The sequence below is a fragment of the Lepus europaeus genome, chromosome 13 (assembly GCF_033115175.1).
Source record: "Lepus europaeus isolate LE1 chromosome 13, mLepTim1.pri, whole genome shotgun sequence".
In the NCBI taxonomy this organism is placed as follows: domain Eukaryota; kingdom Metazoa; phylum Chordata; class Mammalia; order Lagomorpha; family Leporidae; genus Lepus; species Lepus europaeus.
The window spans coordinates 38,989,777-39,012,316 of NC_084839.1; positions in this window are offsets into that span (position 1 = coordinate 38,989,777).

Genomic DNA, 22,540 nt, shown 5'->3' on the forward strand with positions numbered 1-22,540 from the left:
CCATGTGGGTGGCAGGGTCCCAAACGCTTGGACTATCTTCTGATGCTTTTCTCGGGCTATTAGCAAGGAGCTGGATTGGAAGTGGAGCAGCCGGGACACAAACTGGCACCCATATGGGATGCCAGCATTGCAGGTGGCAGCTTTACCCTCTACACCTCAACACTGGCCGCCCCCACCCTTGACAAGCTTAATGATAATTTTTGTTAAAGTACATGTATATTAGGAGTGAGAGTTTGGCATACTGGTTAAGATTTTCACATCCCACCTTGGAGTAACTGACTCTGGCTCCTGACTCAAGCTTTCTTCCACTGAAGATGGCTGTGATTCAAACAACAAAATAAGTGGGTTTATTCTGCACACATGGGAGACATGGACTGGCCCAGGGCCAGTCATGGCATTTGAAAGTATAGCAATGTATTGGAAGGGTTCTCTCTCTCTCTGATGTGTGTCACTCAAGGAAAAGCGAGCTCACAGGGATGAGGTGCTCTTTTGGATACGGTGGACTAGGAAGGACTCTGCATTAACCAAACCTCAAAGAAGGAACGGAGTAAGGTGCAGCATATTCTCAGGATGACAGAAGGAGGCGTGCAAAGGCGGCAGTGGCTTGCTTGGTGTGCTGGAGGAAGACAGAGTCAGACACAGGCCAAAACCTCCAGGGAGATGTGCCTGGCTAGAGTGGAGTAGCTGGAGTGGAGGCAAAATTCTAGGAGAGGGGATCAGAGTGGGCTCCCTGGACAGATCATGGAGGGCTCTGTATATAGCACACAGCCTACACTGACCATGATGTCTCCTGCTCCTCCTCCTCTCCCTCCCTCCCAGTCTTCCTTCTTCCCATTCATTCTTTAGAGCAAAAGTGTGTTTTACTGTTCAGTGTGAAAGGAACAAAACTGGCTGTGGTCCTGGAACTGTCTTGCAACTGTAACCCTGCAAGGCATAAATCTTTCTGACCTCCTGGATGTTGTAGATAAATGGAGATAGTGCAGGCCTGAACAGCCTAGTGAAGACGCATTGTTGACTCAAACCTCTGTCTTCTCACGTGGTTCAGTTTTTCTTTTTTGTTAGAAAAAGTGCTGTTGGGGCTGGTGCTGTGGCGCAATGAGAAAGCCACAGCCTACAGCACCAGCATCCCGTATGGGTGCTTGTTCAGGTCCTGCCTGCACCACTTCCCATCCAGCTCCCTGCTAATGTGCCTGGGAAAGCAGTGGAAGATGATTCAAGTGCTTGGTCCCCTGTACCCACGTGGGAGACCCAGATGAAGCTCCTGGCTCCTGGCTTCAGCCTGACACAGCCACAGTCTTTGCAGCCATTTGGGGAGTGAACCAGTGGATGGAAGATCTCTCTCTCTGTCTCACCTCTTTCTCTGTAACTTTGCCTTTCAAATACATAAAAATAAATTGTTGCTTTTTAAGTACTGTTTCTTCATCAATAAAAACATCACAATTATGTTGCGGAGTCCCAGGACTTCCTCTCCTATTTGTCAGCCTGTTTTCCCAGCAGGAGTTTCTTATGCGTAATTTGGTAACTACATGTTAAGGATCAGTCATTCTGTGATATAGCCTGAGATTTCTGCTTGGTTCCATGACACTTTGGGGTTCACATGTCTTTGTAGGAAGCCAAGCAACTTGTCTATTTCTCTTATAAAAAAGCATCATTTTAGGAGACTAACATGGTCATTTGAATCCTAGTTTTACCACTCACTATCTGCGTGATCTTATCAAAATCAGGTATCCTCTCTGAGTGTTGGTTTCTTCATCCCTTGAAGCTATTTTGAATTCGGGATTCTTTTTAGTTGTTCTTTCTTTTTATTTATTTGAATGGCACAGAGACAGAGAGAGAGTGATTTTTCATCTACTGGTTCACTCCCCAAATGCCTACAACAGTCAGGGCTGGGCCAGGCCAAAAACAGGAACTCAAAACTCTGTCCTGGTTTCCCATGTGCGTGGCAGAGAACCAAGTACTTGAGCAATTACCTGCTGCCTCCCAGGGAGCGCATTAGCAGGAAGCAGGAAACAGAAAGCAGAACTGGAGCCCAGCATTCCGATGTGGGATGTAGGTATCCCCAGCATCATGATAATGGTTGTATCAAAAGCCTACCTAGGGGCCAGCATGGCACAGCGGGTTAAGCCAATTGCCAGTTTGAGCCCAGCTATCCTGCCTGTGCTTAGGTGCCAAGGGTCATATCCAGGAATCGCTGAGAGCTAAGGGAGAGAATGCCCTCTGGACATTACCTTGTCCTCTACTATAGTTTTTATTTCCAGTCTAAAAGCTTACCAATTTTGCAAGTGACTGACACCAAGAAAAACATCACTCTTCAGGTGCTTCTGCCTTCCACACTTTCTGTTTCTTTTCCAAAACCTTAACTGGTGTCATTTGGTAGCTGCGGTGTCAGACAACCAATATGAAGCCTCAGCAGGATATTTAAGAAGATCTTAAAGGGCTGGTGCTGTGGTGTAGTGAGTAAAGCCACTGCCTGCTGGACCAGCATCCGATTTGGGTGCAGGTTCGAGTCCCAGCAGCTCCTCTTCCAATCCAGCTCCCTATGCCTGGGAAAGCAGCAGAAGCTGGCCCAAGTGCTTGGGCCCTTGCACCCATGTAGGAGAACTGGAAGAAGCTCCTGGCTCCTGGCTTCAGATGGGCCTAGCAATGAGAACCATTTAGTTGTCAGACAACTATTTGGGGAGTGAACCAGCCAACGGAAGATTTCTCTCTCTGTCTCTCTCTCTCTCTGTAACTCAGCCTTTGAAATAAATAAATAAATCCTCCTCCGGGTCTCCCACATGGGTGCAGGGAACCAAGGACTTGAGCCATCTTCTACTGCTTTCCCAGGCCATAGCAGAGAGCTGCATCGGAAGTGGAACAGCCGGGTCTCAAACCGGTGCCCATATGGGATGCTGGCGCTTAGGCCAGGGCGTTAACCTTCTGTGCCACAGCGCCAGCCCCTAAATAAATAAGTCTTAAAAGAAGAAGAAGCTCTTGATGAGCTTCACTACCTGAACTCCCTTCCCAGATAATCGGAATTGTCAAGGCCAGGCACAGAATGGAGGCAGCCAGGGGGCTGGTGTTGTAGTGCAGTGGGTTAAGCTGCCTCTGTGACAACAGTGCCCCATATCTAAGAGGCAGTTCAAGTCCCAGCTGCTCCACTTCTAACCCAGTGCCCTGTTAATGTACCTGGAAAGACTATGGACAATACTATCTGGCTAGGTGGGTATGATGTGACTTAGATTTAAGGCAGAGTAACACAAAGACAGGGAAAGAGAGACAGAAATGTTCCATCCACTGGCTCACTCCCCACATGGGCACAACAGCCCGGGCTGGGCCAGCCCAAAGACAGGAACCTAGGACTCCATTTGGGTCTCCCAAATAGGTGGTAGGGACCAAGTATTTGGGCTGTCATCTGCTGCTTTCCCAGGGAATTAACAGTGTGTTGGATTGGAAACAGTCACTGGGACTTGAATCCCACTATCATATGCTGGCATTCCAAGTAGCAGCTATACATACCGTGTCAAACTTCAGCCCCAAAATGCTACTTTAGATGCCCACATTCCCACAGCTGAGTGCCTGGTTCAAGTTCTCACTTCTATTCCAATTTTAGCTTCCTGCTAAAATTGGAGGAAGCAGATGATGGCTCAAGTACTTACATTCTTGCCACCCATGTGGGAGACTCAGATTGGGTTTGGTCTTCTGACTTTGGCCTTGCAGAGCCCCAGCAGTTATAGATATTTGGGGAATAAACAAATGAATGTAACATCTCTCTCTCTCTCTCCCTGTCTGTCTTTCAAGTAAAGTGAAAAACAGATTTTTTAAAGTTTTGGGACTGGTGCTGTGGTATAGCAGGTAAAGCCACCACCTGCAGCACTGGCATCCCATATGGGCACCGGTTAGAGTCCCAGCTGCTCCACTTCCAATCCAGCTCTCTGCTATGGCCTGGGGAAGCAGTAGAAGATGGCCTAAGTCCTTGGACCCCTGCACCAGTGTGGGAGTCCCAGAAGAAGCTCCTGGCTTCTGATCGGCCTAGCTCCAGCTGTTACAGCCAGTTGGGGAATGAACCAGCTGATGGAAGACCTCTCTCTCTCTCTCTCTCTCTCCTTCATCTCTCTCTGTGTAACTCTGACTTTCAAATAAATAAATAAATATTAAATAAAAAGTTGTATATAGATTATATCTGTTGCAATGTAATTATAATGATCCATATATAGACTTTATTATGTTCACAATAAGATTTTCTATATATTGGGTAAATAAACTTTATTTAAAATTAATTTTCATCTATTTATTTTAGTTCTGCTCTAGCTACAGGAAATTGTTTTTCAAAACTTTAATTAATTGATTATTTATTTATTTATTTATTTATAAGACAGAGACAGACAGAGATGGTCCAACTGCAGGTTCACTCCTTGTATGCTGCAACAGCAGGCCTGGGACAGACCAAAGCCAGGAGTCAGGAATTCAATCCAGGTTTCCCACCTGGGTGGCAGGGACTCAATCACACAGGCCATCACCACTGTTACTTGGGGTCTGCATTAGCAGGAAACTGGAGTCAGGAGCAAGAGAAGGTATTGAAACCAAGGTCTCCAATCTGGGGCAGGAATGTCTCAACAAATGTCCTAGCCACTAGGCCAATAAAAATCCCTACTAGAAAATTTTAAGTTACGTAAGTGGGGGTATACACTTGGCATAACGGTTAAGATGCTGCTTGGAATGTCCACATCATATATCCGAGCACCTGGATTCCAATCTCAGTCCTGCTCCCGATTTTAGCTCACTGCCCATATATACCCTGGGGGATAGCACTTGATGCCTCAAGCATTTGGTCCTTGCCACTGCCTAGGAGATCTAGATTGTGTTCCAGGATTGTGGTTTCAGACTGGACCAGCTGTGGTTGTGTCAGGCTTTGGAAAGTGAACCAGCAGATGGGAGATGTTTGTCTGTCTGTCTTTGTCTCTCCACCTTTCAAATAAAATGAAAATAAATAAAACTCAATTTAAAAAAAGAACAAAGAGGCAAAAGTTAAGGACGCTCCTCTTAGCCTTTTTCCTTTCAGAAATAGCTGAAATGGAGTTTCTCCCCCAGTTTGCTTAGTAGAAGACTCTAACATATTTGGGAGAATTCTAAGGGTGGAGAGCTGGTCCCAGAGGCCGTTTCATTCACTTACGGTTGGCCTAGAACTGGCTCCATTACTGACTCCTCAAAGATCTTCCCATGCCCACCCTGAGTTACTTGATGGATGATTAAGTCAGACTGCATAAAATAGACAAAGCCCAAAATAACAGTAGAATAAATAAGACAGAACTTTATTTCTCTCTCTAGGAAACAAAGGCATTGGAATACATAAATGTCTGTCTCGTTTATGCTACTGTTATTTTGGATTTCATCTGTTACATGCCACAGAGCCTAACTAGAAATGTTTTTGATTTCCAACAGCCTTTCTGGACCATGAGACCACAAGGAATAGAAGGCAGAGCAGCGAGTTAGAAGGAACCCAAATCCTAGGTGACAATTGGAGCTACCATTTGGTTATTGTCCCATGTCCAAGACAACTATTAGAATCCTACATTCCAGGCAGTAGAATGGTGAAATGCGAAAGAATCAGACCATTCCCTTCCTCGTTAGAAGACTCCCCAGAAATACCATATAACACTTACGTACTTCATTAGCCAGAATTTGGTTTCATGGTATACCTAGCTTCAGGAGATGATGGGAAATGGCTTTTAGATAATTGAATTTCTATCTTGAATAGAATCAGTTATTCCACTAAGAAAGAGGGAAACGCTTGTTGGAGAAAATAGCAAACTTATACCTGTTGAGTCTAAGTTGAAGATCTGCACGAAGCTGAAAGACCCAGAAAGTGGTCCTGTAGCTTCCAGTACAGGCACGTAGGGAAAAGAGGAGCCATAGAAATTCACTCTGCGATGATCTGCCTCTAGGCGATGTACAAATAGAGGGCTCTATTTGTAGTGAATCAAGTCTAAGTTCAGGGCCAGGTTAGAGACCACTCCAAGGCAATGTACTTCAGCGGTAATTAGATGATGACAAGTGTATAGTGCTCCCCCAGGTCCCATGTTTCACCCCAGCACAGGTTTCCCAATTGGTCCCATGCTGTATTAGTAAGGTTTTTACAAGAAGATGAAAACCAATAGCATATAGAAATAGTCATATTCAGGATACAGATACAAGCATGTAACAGGTAACTTATCAGGGGAATTGATGCATGCGATTCTGAAGGCTGAGACGTCCCAGGAGAGGCAATCTGCAAGTTGGAGAACCTGCAATGCTGATGACATGACTCAAAGTCCTAAGCCTTCAGAACTAGAAAAGCCAAGGATGCAACTCCCAGTCTGAGGCCAAAGGCCGCAGATGGGAGGGTGGGGGTGGGTCCTTGTTCTAGTCCTGGAATATAAAGGCCAGACAGCCTCAAGTTCTGCTGTCCAAGGGCAGGAGAAGAAGAGTATATCCCAGTTCCAGGACAGAGAGGATGTCGCTCTTTTGTGTTTTTTTCTTCTAGTTTTTTTTTTTTTTTAATACATGTATAGTGTAATTCAATTTACTTTCATAAATTTTTGTTTATTTACTTTTATTTATTTGAAAAGCATAGAGATCTACCAACTGCTGGTTCACCTCCCAAATGCCTGCAATAATCAAGGCTGGGCCAGGCCAAAGCCTAGATCCAGGAACCCAGTCCAGGTTTCCCATGTGGATTCAGTCACCCAACTAACTACTAAAACCATCACCTGCTGCTAATACTTATTAGCAGGAAGCTGGAATTAGAAATGGAGAGAGGACTCAAACCCAGGCATTCCAATGCAGGATCTTAACCACTGGGCCAAATGCCCACTCTTTAATACTTTAAAGCTCTCCATAAGCTAGGCTCTAAACTCCCTATGGAAGTGGCTTGGGGGTCCCTCCCACCTCCGCCTGGTCACAGGTAGCCTGGCAGTTGAAACATCACTTACAAAGACATTGGTCCCTTATCAGAATGCCCAAGTTCCATGCCCTGCTCCAGCTACTGATTCCAGCTTCCTGCTAAAGTGCACTCTTAGAGGCAAGAGGTGATGGGTCAAGTAACAGGCCCCTACCAGTCACGTGGGAGACCTGGATAGGTTCCTGGTTCTTGGCTTCCGTCTGACCCAGCCCTCACTGTGTGGCATTTGGGAAATGAATCATTCCTTCATTCCTGCAAGAAAAGAATATATCTCAGTGTCTGTCATACATGAGTGAATGAATTCTGTCAGGTTGTTTCCTCAAAATGCCACGCCTTCCAACTGGCTCTTCTCCTTGTGCTGGTTTCACTAAACAGCCTGTGTATCCACCGGCATTGTTGGTTACAAGTGCTCCAACTTGAACTAGCTCAAGCAAAAGAGGGGCTTTACTGGTTCCTGTAACCAAACTTCAGGACAGAGGCAGAATGAGAATCACTCAATAGCCACCTTCTCTCTGTGTCTTCTGTGTCTCTCCTTTCTGCTTCAGAGTAACTGCTGATGCTTTTTTTTTTTTTTTTTTAAAGATTTATTTACTTAAGAGGCAGAGTTACAGAGAGGGAGAGACAGAGAGAGAAAGGTCTTCCATCTGCTGGTTCACTCCCCAAATGGCCATAACAGCTGGAGCTGCACCAATCTGAAGCCAGGAGCCAGGAGCTTCTTCCGGGTCTCCCATGTGGGTGCAGGGGCCCAAGCACTTGGGCCATCTTCCGCTTTCCCAGGGCATTAGCAGGGAGCTAGATTGGAAGTGGAGCAGCTCAACTGGTGCCCATATAGGATGCTGGTACCACAGGTGGAAGCTTAGCCTACTACACCACAGCGCTGGCCCCAGAGTAGCTTCTTCTGTTCCAACTTCATCAACAGATCACTTTCAGAGCCTCTCATCTACCAACAGAAAGGAGATGCTCCTTCCTCCATCCTTCTGGTTGGAAATTTGAAAAGCCCATTGAAGGGCTATGATTGGTGCAGCATGCAGTACTGCCCTGTCCAATCACCAGTGCTTGAGGGAGCTGTAGGAACATTGCAGATGGACAAAATAATACCCATCATAGCCCATAGTGGGCATTAGCTGTGCAAGAGCAAAAATGATATACTTAGATTATTTCTCCTTTGTAGTAAATATGTTATCCCAATTTGGTATGTGCCTATACTAGTGGCCATTCAAAGCACTCGCTTTATATGAAACACATGTGCCTATCAGTGCCCTCTCCTCAGTCACAGTTGATTAGGTTACAGCCTTGGCTCAATCCTAGCCAGTCCTGAGAATGTACTCCAGCCTCTTCATAGGATTTAGGTATTTCCCAATCTTGCTGGTAATACCTATTCAAACCACTTTTCCCACTGAGACCCTTACCCAGATGGCAACTGAGTTAGCAAAGGTCCCTTGGTGTACATAATAGAAACATACTCAGACTAGTTTAGGCAAAAAGGAATAGACTGCTCTGTGTGTGTGTGTGTGTCCTCTTTCTGCAACTCTGCCTTTCAAATAAAATAAAATAATAAATTAATAAATAAAGGAATAGGGAGCCCATGGCTCCAAAAGTTAGCCTCTGGAGGGAAAGATATCTAGAAAAGTTAGGCTATGGGGGGCCAAGGCAGCTGTCTTCTGCTCTTCCTAAGTGTGTGCTGGCGCTCTCTTCAGGACCCCAGGATGCTGCTTGCTTCATGCTGCTTTCTTTGCAGTCGGACTTGTACCGGTCCTGGGACCGGTAACAGCGCCCACTCCTACCACAATTCCAAAATGTCCCTGTACTCCTAGATTACGTACAAACACTCAAGTACCTGCCCCACCCCAAATTCTTGAATAACTGACCCACTTCCCCCATCCCAATCAGCTATGTTCAGGGGAGCAAGTCCCACATGATAAACATGGCCCTGGGGCATCAGAGCCCTGGGTGAGTTCTCAGAACTTGCAGATCACAGGCTTTGTGTTATGTTAGAATCTTCCAGAGAATTTCCTGTTACAGATGGACAAATGCAAAGGGAATAGTGATACCCAACACCAAGGACAACTCTGTCCATTTCCTTCCTGGCAACTAGGCAACCACTGGCTGGGGACAACCAATGGACACCTGACCTTGAGCAGCCCAGTCTCTGATCAACACAGTGATTTGTATGGGTCTCCCAGGAGCAGCAGCCCAAAGCATTCCAGGTCCATGTGATGAGAGCAGCAGCAAACAACTTGGTGATGAGGATATCAAGAGTTCTTTCTTTCCTTCTAAAGATTTATTAATTTGAAAGTCAGAGTTAAGGGCTGGCGCCGAAGCTCAATAGGCTAATCCTCTGCATGCTGCGGCGCTGGCACACTGGGTTCTAGTCCCGGTTGGGGTGCCGGATTCTGTTCTGGTTGCTCCTCTCCCAGGCCAGCTCTCTGCTGTGGCCTGGGAGTGCAGTGGAGGATGACCCAAGTGCTTGGGCCCTGCACCCGCATGGGAGACCAGGAGAGGCACCTGGCTCCTGGCTTCGGATCAGCATGGTGCACTGGCTGCAGTGGCCATTGGGGGGTGAACCAATGGAAAAGGAAGACCTTTCTGTCTCTCTCTTGCACTGTCCACTCGGCCTGTCAAAAAAAAGAGAAAGAGTTAGGAGAGGCAGAGCCATAGCAGAGAGACAGATGGGAAGTGGAGCAGCCGGGTCTCGAACCAGCACTCATATGGGATGCTGGCAGTCCAGGCCAGGGTGTTGACCTGCTGCACCACAGTGCCAGCCCCTATCAAGATTTTGGCATCTCGGCCAGCGCCACGGCTCACTAGGCTAATTCTCCACCTGCAGCGCCGGCACCTCAGGTTCTTCTGTCCCGGTTGCTCCTCTTCCAGTCCAGCTCACTGCTGTGGCCTGGGAAGGCAGTGGAGGATGGCCCAAGTGCTTGGGCCCTGCACCCACATGGGAGACCAGGATGAAGCACCTGGCTCCTGGCTTCGAATCGGCATGGCACTGGCCGTGGCGGCCGTTTGGGGGGTGAACCAATGGAAGGAAGACCTTTCTCTCTGTCTCTCACTGTCTAACTCTGCCTGTCAAAAAAAATTTTTTTCAAATCTGCCCTCAAACTGTATTTTCAAGTGGATTAGCTAATGTCACGTGCCTTACATATTTGTAGCATTATAACCAGAAAAGATAAATGTGAGAAAATGCTAGGTTCTTTTCCTATTCTACATTCTTTTCCCCTTTAGGTTCATCCCCACTCCCATGACTTTAACTGTTAGAACTTTTAAAAAGATTCATAGATCTACATCATAGTCCTCCCCTTATAGCCCTTCCCTACAAGGCCTGCCAAACCAGAACCCTGCCTGCACTTCATCTCCTCCTCTCCATCCATCCCCTTTCTTCAACCCTGCAGCTGTGCCTTTTGTTGGAGCACTTACATTCTGCACAATTGCAGTAGTTTCCACACCAACTTCCCTGCTTTTTCTCTTGCTATGAGCCAGTACATTTGCCACGCTGGAGCCAAATGATCTCATTAAAAAACAAGCCCATTTCTAGTCCCGGTTGGGGCGCCGGATTCTATCCCGGTTGCCCCTCTTCCAGGCCAGCTCTCTGCTATGGCCCGGGAAGGCAGTGGAGGATGGCCCAAGTGCTTGGGCCCTGCACCCGCATGGGAGACCGGGGGAAGCACCTGGCTCCTGGCTTCGGATCAGCGCGATGCACTGGCCGCAGTGGCCATTGGAGGGTGAACCAATGGCAAAAAGGAAGACCTTTCTCTCTGTCTCTCTCACTATCCACTCTGCCTGTCAAAATAAATAAATAAATTAAAAAAAAAAAAAAAGCCCATTGTGCTCCCTACTTAAAAGCTGCCTAATCACCTATAAAGTAAAACCCAATCCTTTTTTTTTTTTTAAGGTCTATTGATTTATTTACTTGAAAGGCTGAGTCTCTCTCTCTCTCTCTCTCTGTCACACACACACACACACACACATACACACACACATATCTTCCATCTGCTGGTTCAGTCCTCAAATGGCTGCAATGGGTAGGGCTGGTCCAGGTAGAAACCAGGAGCCAGGAACTCCATCCTGTTCTCTCAAATGGGTTAGCAAGGGCCTAAGCACTTGGACCATCATCCCCTGCCTTCCCAGGCACATTAGTAAGAAACTGGATTAGAAGCAGAGCAGCCAGGACTCAAACCAGCGCTCCAATATGGGATGCTGGCATTGCAAATTGTGGCTTGACTGTGCACAATGCTGGCCCCACTCATACCTTCTTAGTGATGAAGGCTCTTAAGATTTTCCAGCATTTGCTTTTAAAGCCTCATCTCCCATTGAGTCTGAGGCGTTATGCCTCACCTCCTCCTTATCCCTATTAATGTCAATTTCTCAAGCATTTTCCTGCCTAGATGCCTGAAGTTTTATTCCAGGACAATGAACAAAATGTGATGTGCCATAATGGAGCTATGCAGAAGTGCCCTGGGAGCCCAGCCTGCTGCAGTAGGACCCAGGTGAAGTAAGGAGAGGGCATTGGCAGACAGAGGTGGTTAGCATCACTGTGCTGTGGTTTAACAGTCTCCGGAGTGGAGGAGGGAGGCTGAGGACAAGCATCCTTCTGCCCTGCTAAATTGTAGAGGAGGCAGTGGAGCAAAATAGGGGAGTGGCTGCAAGCAATTTGTAGGACAAAGAGATTCTTCTGGAGTGCAGAAGCAACTGCAGAAAACCGAGGCTTTTTTTCAGTAATTCAGGAGAGCAAGGCTCTGGGCAAGAACTAGGGCAATGAAGGCGGTGCCTCGAGGATGGAGGTGAGATTGGGAGGCTTGCACATAGAATCTGTTGGCTGCAGTTAATAAAATGTGTGTGGGTGTGTGGGTGTTTCAGGTCTGGAGGTGTCTCAAGGGGGGATCCGTGTTCTAATGTGTAAAATAAATGTATAATGCCTCCCTCCTTAGATAAAAATGTGTAAAGTATCTTTCTAGCTTAGTGCTTGGCACCTAGCAAGTTTTCAAGGGGGCTTTGACTTCCCATGGGGCAGGTGTTCATCCCAGTGGCTCAGACAGCCTGGGTTGCCCAGGACCCAGGTCCTTATCTTGCCTTCAAGAAGGAATTCAGGAAGGAGTAGGAGAATAATGAATAGTGAGCAGCAAGCATTTCATTGACAAAGCAACACGGGCAAAGTGGGGCCCACACAGAGGGGAGTGGCCCCATCTCTGCTGTGTTTAACTTTATATGGGTCATTTAATGAAAGGGAGGTACATTCTACTAAGGGGGAGGAATATTCATGGGATTTCTGGAAAGTGGGTGTAGATTTTCTGGAATCTAGATACCACCCCTTTCTTTATTTGGTCCCATGTTCCTTTCATGGCAGCTGCTGGGTGTGTCGTTTAGCAGGCTAATGTATTACGGTTAGTATACAATGTGCTAGGGGTCAATCTAGGTCTGTCTAGTCTATGGAAGGGGTCCTTGTTTTGTTTTTTTGTTTTTTTTTTTTTAAAGATATTTATTTTTTTGAAAGTCAGAGCTATGGGATCGGGCAGGGTGGTGGGTGGAGAGCAAGCCAGTGCTTCCACTTGCTGGTTCACTCCTCTAGATGGTTGCTTATGGAATGCTGGCATTGATGTAGGCCTCAGCATTAGAGGTGACAGCTTAACCCTCTATGCCACAACTTCAGCCCCAATGGGTCCTTTTATTTTCAGAGCAAGGAACTACAAGGTGTCCGGCGCGTAACAAATTTTCCCAGGCAGATGAATCAATTAATTCACCAGGCTTTTATTGGGGCTCCACTCCACTCCCAGGCGAGGTTCCCCTGTCCCAACAGAGCGGGGGGGGGGGGGAGTCAGAGGCTGGGAGGGCTCCTTTTATAGATTCAGGGCATGGGGGTTAAAGGTTGAGGCAGGTCTGATCCTCATTGGTTGACCTTTAGGCACCCGCAGGGACCCTGACAAGGACTTTGCATTCCCGGAAGTATAGGCCTTCCCTCCATGGGGATCCCAAAGCTACCATCCCAACCTTTTGATGATAGGAAAGGGGGCGACGATGAGTCTCTCTGGCTACTTCCTGCTGACTGGGGACGTCGTCTACAGGGGCCCGCTGAGGGTATCTTGGGGCTCCGCAGGGACAGGCATGTATGGATGGAGAAGCATCTGGTTGACTGCCTGGTTGCTGAAAGCCTTGGTTCATTCCATTATCACCTACTGTAAACACTTAAACAGACACTGTAGTATACAAGTCAGGGTGAGAATAGCAACCAATGATCCTAAGAGTGGCATTAACCAGGTAATGAAAGGATTTCATAGAGGATAGGAAATGGGGGGTGGGGGTCTCTGGACCCCTGTGAGGATTGTTTGATGGACATGGTTTAAATCTGATCCCAGCCAAGACCAGGAGAAAGGCCACTCAACTCATCGTCAACCCCTTTCCTATCATCAAAAGGTCGGGATGGTAGCTTTGGGATCTGCATGGAGGGAAGGTCTACACTTCCAGGAATGGAAAGTTCCTACCTGTACTTCCGGGGAAGAAAAGTCCTTGTCAAGGTCCCTGCGGGTGCCTAAAGGTCAACCAATGAGGATCAGACCTGCCTCAACCTTTAACCCCCATGCCCTGAATCTATAAAAGGAGCCCTCCCAGCCTCTGACTCCCCCCCCGCCCCCCCCCCGCCCCCCCCCCCCCCCCCCCCCCGCTCTGTTGCTCCTTTGGGACAGGGGAACCTAGCCTGGGAGTGGAGCGGAACCCCAATAAAAGCCTGGTGAATTAATTGATTCGTCTGCCTGGGAAAATTTGTTATGCGCCAGACACTTTGCAGGAACCAAATGTATACCCTATAGGTATTTTTTAATGTATTTATTTATTCAAAAAGCAGAGTTGAAATAGGCAGGCATAGAGGTTAAAATCAATTAGATTTGTGAGCTGGAAGACCACGCCTTTCGCCACGCCTCTGTGTGACCTCATGCCCTACCTGATACTTTTGCCACGCCCCTCTGTGACCTCATGCACCTCTAGGACAAGGGGCTGGCTGTAGCCCTGCGCCTCCAGGGCTTGTGGCCTTTGGGCCACTTGCCCTAGGCTTTCTGGCCTAGATGCTCCTTCACGTGGGTGGTGCCTGGTGCTCGGTATGGACCCCTCTCTCTTAGATAAAGCTCTCACTCTCCTATGTACCTTTCACACTAAATAAAAGCCTAAAATGTATCATGCTGCCTTGTTTATCTGTGCCGGTATTTAATTTTTTTAATTTTTAATTTTTTTTTAAATTTTTTGACAAGCAGAGTGGACAGTAGAGAGAGAGACAGAGAGAAAGGTCTTCCTTTTTGCTGTTGGTTCACCCTCCAATGGCCGCTGCGGTAGGTGCGCTGCGGCCGGCGCACCGCGCTGATCCGATGGCAGGAGCCAGGTGCTTCTCCTGGTCTCCCATGTGGGTGCAGGGCCCAAGAACTTGGGCCATCCTCCACTGCGCTCCCTGGCCACAGCAGAGAGCTGGCCTGGAAGAGGGGCAACCGGGACAGGATCGGTGCCCCGACCGGGACTAGAACCCGGTGTGCCGGCGCCGCAAGGCGGAGGATTAGCCTCTTGAGCCGCAGTGCCGCTGTGCCGGTATTTAGAATTCTCTAAATATTAGGCAAGAACCCTCTCAGGCTTATTAATATTGGGGATTTATTCATAAGAATATGGTGATATTGGCCGGCTCTGCGGCTCACTGGGACTCGCAGCTTAACCTACAACTGGGATGAGCCACAATGGCAACCCCCCTGTAGATTTTGAGATAGTCATGTTAAGGTAGCTGGGTAGACAGGGGCTTGTGAGTGGCTGAAGGAAAATGGAAATTCTTGTGTGATGGAACTAGGAAGCAAGCCCTGGAAGCAAAGCAGCATTTACATATCAAAAGTCTTTTCATTACTAAATAACCTGGGTGGGCGGGTCCCAGCCCTCTCCCTGGTGGCAGTTTGGGGGCAATTTCATCTACCCTTCCCTAAGGGGACTATGGTGAACTGGGAGGGATTCCAGAAAGCCCTCCCTCTGTCCCACAATATCCCAGAAAGGATGTGGGAAGGAGAAAGAGGGCCCAGCCCCAACAACCAGTCTGAATGCTCATGAGGTTCTTTCCTGAGATCCCTGCCTGGTCTGCCAGGTGCACTGTCTTCATTATTTCCCCTCTTAAACTTTACTAACGTGCTTATCACTACTCTGATATTCTCACGTCTGAATTCTTCCTTGCACGAGGACAAGAACACCGAGCAGTGGATTCCCTGCTAACAGCAGAAACTATCACCAACGGTTTCCTCCTCCGTACTTAGTAGCTTTGTAGGACACTGGTTGGAACACCTGCTTGCCATATCTGAACGCCTGGATTTGAGGCCAGACTCCACTCCTGATTCCAGATTCTTGTGGCTGGGCCCCTGCCACCCACTTGGAAGACCTGGACTGAGTTCCCAGCTGCCAGCTTTGGCCCCCTGGCCATGTGAGCATTTGGGGAGAACCAATGAACGGCGGCTCTCTGTTGATCTCTCTTTGCCTCTCTGCCTGTCAAAGAAATTGAAAAAAAAAAAAAAAAAAAACCCTTCACACATTATTTCCAATAGGTTGCATGATACGATCCTCAGAAGTCTGAAATACAAGAGTACTAATCTTAGAGATGTGAACACCGAGGTCCAAGGGCTTCAGATTGAGATTCCAGACCAGGCCTTCTGACGTGAGGCCTCAGAGCTACACCAAGCACCAGCACTATTGATTCTTCACATCCATTTTTTTTTTTTTAAATGAAAGTAGCTTCCAGCATGTTGGATTTGAGTCCTGTCTACTCCCTTTCAGATCTAGTTTCTATTGTGCCCCTCAGAGGCAGCAGGGAATGGCTCAAGTACTTGGGTCACTGCCAGCCTGTGGGAGACTCGGATTGACTTCCAGGCTCTGGCTTCAGCTTTGCCCATCCCTGGCTGTTGTAGGCATCTGGGTAGTGAATTAGCATATGGAAGATCTCTTAGTGTCTCCCTCTCTGTCTCTCTGCCTTCCAACTAAAATGAAAATAAACAAGCATTTAAAGAAAAAGAAGCTTCCTTGAGCCATTCCTGAGGGCTACTGGCTGATCTGGGAATTCTCTCCTTAGATAACCTGGTGGGGGAGGGAGGGAGAGAGTGAGGAGGACTTCCCAGTTTTAATAAAAACCATTAGCTTCAGCTAATAGCAATAAGAATGGAGGCGCCTGGTGATTGTGAGCACTTACATTGTAAATGGAAAACAGGAGGGCACCTTGGATTTCTCCATTGTTACATGCTAATGAAGTGGCTGGTCTCAAACAAAGGCCACAGGGGAAATTAGCTGAGGGTGTGGCTTGGCCCCACACTGGGTGAGAAGTCTGTGTGGGATGCTGGGTGTCTCGGGCTGGGGATTAGGGTGTCCTCCAGTGCCCTACTTGGTTTTGTGACCTGCCTTTCCCTGAGCCTGTTTACTTCAGTAAAATGTGCATAGTTAAATCCAGGGGTGGCTGCCCCCTGCTATCCAACCTGAAGAGCCCATTTAGTCATCTTTTGTCCTACTCAAATCAAAAAGGACTTACTTGTAGGTTCCTACAAACACTTTTTATAGACTTTTCCTATTCTTTGTGTGCGTGTTCTTAAGATTTATTTATTTGGGAGCTGACATTGTGGCATAGCGAGTTAAGCCGCTGCCTGCAATGCCAGCATCCCATATGGGCGCTACTTTGAATCCTAGCTGCTCCACTTCCAATCCATCTCACTGCTAATGGCCTGGGAAAAGCAGCAGAACATGGCCCAAGTGCTTGGGCCCCTGCACCAACCTGGGAGACCTGGAAGAAGCTCCTGGTTTTTTATTTCGCTCTGACCCAACCTCAGCTGTTGTGGGCATTTGGGGAGTGAACTAGCAGTTGAAGATGTCTGTCTCTCCCTCCCTCTCTCTTTGTAAATCTAAAAATAAAATTGTTAACTGTTATTTATTTGGAAGGCTGAACAATGGGAGAGAAAGAGGGAGAGAGAGGTCTTCCATCTTTTGGTTCAATCTCCAAGTAGCCGTAACAGCCAAGTTTGGGCTAGGCTGAAGCCAGGAGCCAGGAACTCCATCCAGGTCTCTGAACTGGGTGGCAGGGGCCCTGGCAATTGGGCCATCTCCTGCTGTTTCCCCAGGAACATGAGTGGGAAGCTGGAGCAGAAGCAAAGTAGACAGGACTCAAAACAGCGCACTGATACGAGACACTGAAACTGCAAACCATGGCTTCATCACCTGCACCACAACTCCAGCCCCACTTTTAGTCTATATTCAAGTCTTTTTTTTTTTTTTTTTGGTAAAGATTTATTTATTTATTTATTTGCAAGGCAGAGTTACAAAGAGGCAGAGAGAGAGCGCGCACGCACTTCCATCCACTGGTTCACTCTCCAAATGGTCACAAAGGCTGGAACTCTGCCAGTCTGAAGCCAGGAGCCAGGAGCTTCTGGGTCTCCCACATGGGTGCAGGGGCCCAAGGACTTGGCCATCTTCTACTGCTTTCCCAGGCCATAGCAGAGAGCTGGATCAGAAATGGAGCAGGTTGAACTTGAACCAGTGCCTATATGGAATGTGCGCACCAGCCCCTTTGTTGCAAGTCTTCATCAAGCATCCTATGCATGGTGGTAACCTGATGGATCTCTGTCCTCAACTATTCTCATTTGGGTAGGAGATAGGACCTGTATGCACAGAAGGCAAAATGTGATCTGGGTGGGACATGTAGAGAAATAACTGTACAGTGTGGCAGAATGAGCCACATGTCACATGGATCCTGGGTCCTATTGCAAGAGTGTATAGAGGTGTGAACAAAGCACTTACTTGAGGAAGCAGCCAGGGTGACCTGGAAATCTTCATAAAGCTGCTGGGGCTCCCTCTCCCCCTTCCCCGATGACTACAGTCAATGGAGGAACTTTATGGAATACAGATTCCCTTGACCCTCTCCTATAGACATTTTGCAGGTCTAGGGTAAGTGCTGAAGTTTTAATAAGGAAAACTACCCTGTGAGAGCCCGGCATAGTGGCATAGAGGGTAAAGCTGCTGCTTGTGGTGCCAGCATCCCACATGAACACTGGTTTGTGTCCCAGTTGCTCCACTTCTTTTTTTGTTTTTAAGATTTATTTATGGAGCTAGAGCTGTGGTATAATAGGTTAAACATCCACCTGCAGCTCTGTCATCCCACATGGGTGCCAGTTCAAGTCCCAACTGCTCTACTTCTGATCTAGTCCCTGCCGATGGCCTAGGGAAGCAGTAGAAGATGGCCCAAATGCTTGGGCTCTTGCACCAGTGTGGGAGACCTGGAAGAAGATCCTGGCTCCTGGCTTTGGATCAGCTCAGCTGTGGCCATTGTGGCCATTTGGGTAGTGAACCAGAGGAGGGAAGATCTCTCTATCTGTCTCTCTCTCTCTGTAACTCTACCCCTCAAGTAAATAAACAAATCTTTTTTTTAAAATTTACTTATTTATTTGAAAGTTGGAGTTACAGAGAGAGGAGGAGACACAGAGAAAATGAGTTCTATCATTTGGTTCACTCAACAAATGGCCACAACAATCAGGGCTGGGCTAGGCTGAAGCCAAGAGCCAGGAGCTTCGTGGGTGCCAAGGACCCAGGGATTTGGGCCATCCTTTGTGCTTTCCCAGGCACATTTGTAGAGCTGGATTGGAAGTGGAACAGGTGGTACTCAAACTTGGGCCCATATGGGATGCCGGCCCACCAGGCAGTTGCTTAGCTGCTGTGCCACAACACCGACCTGGCTGCTCCACTTCTGATCCTGCTCCCTGTTAGTGGCCTGGAAAGGCAGCTAAAGATGGCTCAGGTGCTTGGGCCTCTGAACCCACATGGGAGACTCTGACTAAGCTCCTGGCTCTTGGCTTCAGCCTGGCTCAGCCCTGCTGTTGTGCCCATGTGAAGATCTTTCTGTCTCTCCTCTCTCTGTAACTCTGACTTTCAAGCAAATAAATAAATATTAAAACAAAACAAAAATAAAAAAATACCCCGTGGATTTGGTGTTCATCCAGGTTTGGATACCACTGGTAGGAAGGACAAGGGATGGAGACCAAAGCCAAATAACCCTTGGTATTGTGATGGCATGATTAAGGCAAGATCAGTCTTGTCTCACTTTGAATAATTTCCATGTGGACAGAGACAGTAAGCAAAGCAAGATTTATTGAAGTGAAAAGCCTCCTGTGGCAGCAGTCAGGAGGGGGGCTTCAAGGGAGGAGTTACCCAGAAAACTTGCCAGTGCTGGGTCTTTTATAGACAAAAGTGGCTACTTAGATTTAAATAATCAGGGGAGAAGCAGAATAACAGATAACAACCAATCATAGAGCTGGGATGACAACCAATCAGAGGCAAGGACAAACCCATCAGAGGGCTGAAATTATAATCCTATCTAGTCTGCTCAGGATAAAAATATCCAAGTGTTACTACTGGAAGCCTCTGGGAGGAGGCAGACATTTTGTCCACTTTTTTTTTTTTTCTCAATATTTGTCTTATTTATTTGAAAGGCAGAGTTACAAAGAGAAAGGGAGAGGAGAGATCTTCCATCCACTGGTTCACTCCCCAGATGGCTGCAGAGGCTGGGCCAAGCCAAAGCCAGAAGCCAGGAGCTTCTTCCAGGTCTCCCACATGGGTGCAGGGGCCCAACTGCTCAGGCCATCTTTTGCTGCTTTCCCAGGTGCATTAGCAGGGAGATGGATCAGAAGTGGATCAGCCCGTACTCCAACCGGCATGCTTATGGGATGCCAGCATTGCAGGCGTTGGTTTAACCGCTTATACCACAATGCTGGACCCACTTTGCCTCTTTTCTCCTTCCAACAGGGACCTGACTTAACTACATATTAGTTAACTATTCCCCATCTAACTCTTCATAGTATTACAGTAGAGTAGTGTGATGGGCCTACCTTTGCTCTGGGGAGGTGTTATATAGATGTAGGGGCTCATCAGGAGAGCAGCGGGGGAGGGAGGACCAGGTTGTAGAAATGTGGATGCAGAGGCCCCTGCCAAGGAAAACTCATGGCCTGTTCAAAGAGTCTGAAGCCCGGCCCCTACCTATAAGGCCTATGATTCAGATGTTATCAAGCCCTGGTCGCTCTCCCTTAGCTTGCAGTTCTTCTGTAAAGAATAACTCATTAAAGGAGTGGGTGGGTGTTGTGACACAGTGGGTTAAGCCACCTCGGGAGACACCTTCACCCCATATCCCAACCCCTGGTTACAGTCTTGGCTGCTCCACTTGCAATCCAGCTTCTTGTTAATGCACATCCACCCACATAGGAGATCAAGATAGAACCCGGGCTCCTGCCTTCTGTCTTGCTCAGCCCTAGCTGTTGCCTGTGTCTGGGGCGTCTATGTATCTATCACTCTGCCTTTAAAATAAACTTAAAAAAAAAAAAAAGATTTATTTATTTATATGAAAGGCACAATGAAAGGGAATGAGGAAGAAACAGAGAGAAAGAGAAATCTTTCATCTGTTGGTTCCCTCCCCAAATGGGCATAATGTAGCTTCTTCCCGGTCTCTTATGTGGGTAACAGGAGCCCAAGCACCTGGGGTATCTTCTACTGCTTTCCCAGGCACATCAGCAGGGAACTGGATCAGAAGTGGAACTGCTAGGACTTGAACCGACACCAGTGTGAGATGCTGGTATCACAGGCAGTGGCTTAACCAGCAGTGCCACAACACCAGGCCCCTCAAATAAACTTTTTTTTAAAGATTTTTTTATTTATTTGGAAGACAGGGTTACAGAGAGGCAGAGGCAGAGAGAGAGAGGTCTTCCATCTGCTGGTTCACTCCCCAGATGGCCACAACAGCCTGAGGGGCATCAATCCGAACTTCTTCCGAGTCTCCCACATGACTGCAGGGGCCTAACCACTTGGGTGCTGCTTCCCAGGCCATAGCAGGGAGCTGGATTGGAAGTGGAGCCGCCAGGACTCAAAGCGGCACCATACGGGATCCCCGCACTGCAGGCAGCGGCTTTACCCACTACACCACAGCACCAACCCCTCAAATAAATTTTCTGAAAAACAAAATAAGGGAGTGACACAAGGATAAAGCCAGAAACAAGACCTCAAGTCACAAAAACTCAAATTGCGGGGCCGGCACTGTAGCATAGTATAAGCCTCCACCTGCGGCGCCTGTATCCCATATGGGCGCTGATTCGGGTCCTTGCTGCTCCACTTCTGTCTGATCCAGCTCTCTCCTTATAGCCTGGGAAGCCGCGGAAGATGATCCAAGTGGTTAGGCCCCTGCAGTCACGTGGGAAACTTGGAAGAAGCTCCTGGGTTCGGACTGATGCAGCTCCAGCCATTGCAGCCCTTTGGGGAGTGAACTAGCACATGGAAGACGGAAGATCTTTCTCTCTGTCTCTCCCTCTTGCTGTCTGGGGCTCTAACTCTCAAATAAATAAATAAAATCTTAAAAAAAGAAAAAGAAAAAAAGAAAACCTCAATGAGGGATCACAGGAACTTACAGGCCCCTGATCAAAGTCATAGCCAGTTTACCCACAGACCCTAGACAGACTGGAAGCTACCATTGCCGTTTCAAAAGAAACATGCTGCTCCATGTCTTTGACCAATCAAAGGAAGGCCACTGGCACTGTGGTCGACCAGAGGCCCACACGTGAGTGATCATGCACTGCTCAAAGCCCACTTAGATCTGTAAGAGCCCATGCCTTCAGTCCCTCCAGAAATCTGGGAACTGAGCTTCAGCTACCTGACTCCTGGCTCCGCACAACTGCAAACAAAACTACTTTCTTCCACCAACCTGGTGTCAGTAATCGGCTTGCTGAGCAGATCCAATTTGGGGCATTCCTTAGCAATTCCTCGCCAGTTTTGGGGGATGTTCTATAATAAGCCAATTTGGTGGAGTATAAGAGGGAAAAGAGGGCACATGAGACTGGGAAAAGGAAGTGGGGAAGAGACTGTAAAGGGTTAGGATTGGATTTGTACAAAGGAATCTGGGTCTGATGGTAGAGGTAATGAGGAACCAGTGAAGGGTCTTCATGCATGCAATACCTTGGAGAATATAGATGAAAGTGACTTTCTCTCCAAAACAGCCTTAGGCTTCGTTCACTTATTCAGTCAATGGGTATTTCTTCTATCTGCCAGTGGCTATTTTGGGTCTTAAGATGCCAGTAGTGAATGCAACAGAAACACTTGTCCTCAAAGAGCTTACATTTTAGGTAGAGAAAGAGATAGCAAGTGAACTATGTTAGATGGTGATATGTGTTACAGAGAACAATATAACAGGAAAAAGACAACATGGAGGCCAGCACCGTGGCTCAATAGGCTAATCTTCCACCTGCGGCACCGGCACACTGGGTTCTAGTCCCGGTCGGGGCGCCGGATTCTGTCCCAGACGCTCCTCTTCCTGTCCAGCTCTCTGCTGTGGCCCGGGAGTACAGTGGGGGATGTCCCAAGTCCTTGGGCCCTGCACTTGCATGGGAGACCAGGAGAAGCACCTGGCTCCTGGCTTCGGATCAGTGAGCTGCGCCGGCCGCAGCGGCCTTTGGGAGGTGAACCAACGGAAAAGGAAGACCTTTCTGTCTCTCTCACTATCCACTCTGCCTGTAAAAAAAAAAAAAAAAAAAAAAAAAAGACAACATGGAATACTGGGGAGTTGGGCAGAAGTTCTAATTTTATTTTACTTCTTAATTAAATTATTGATTT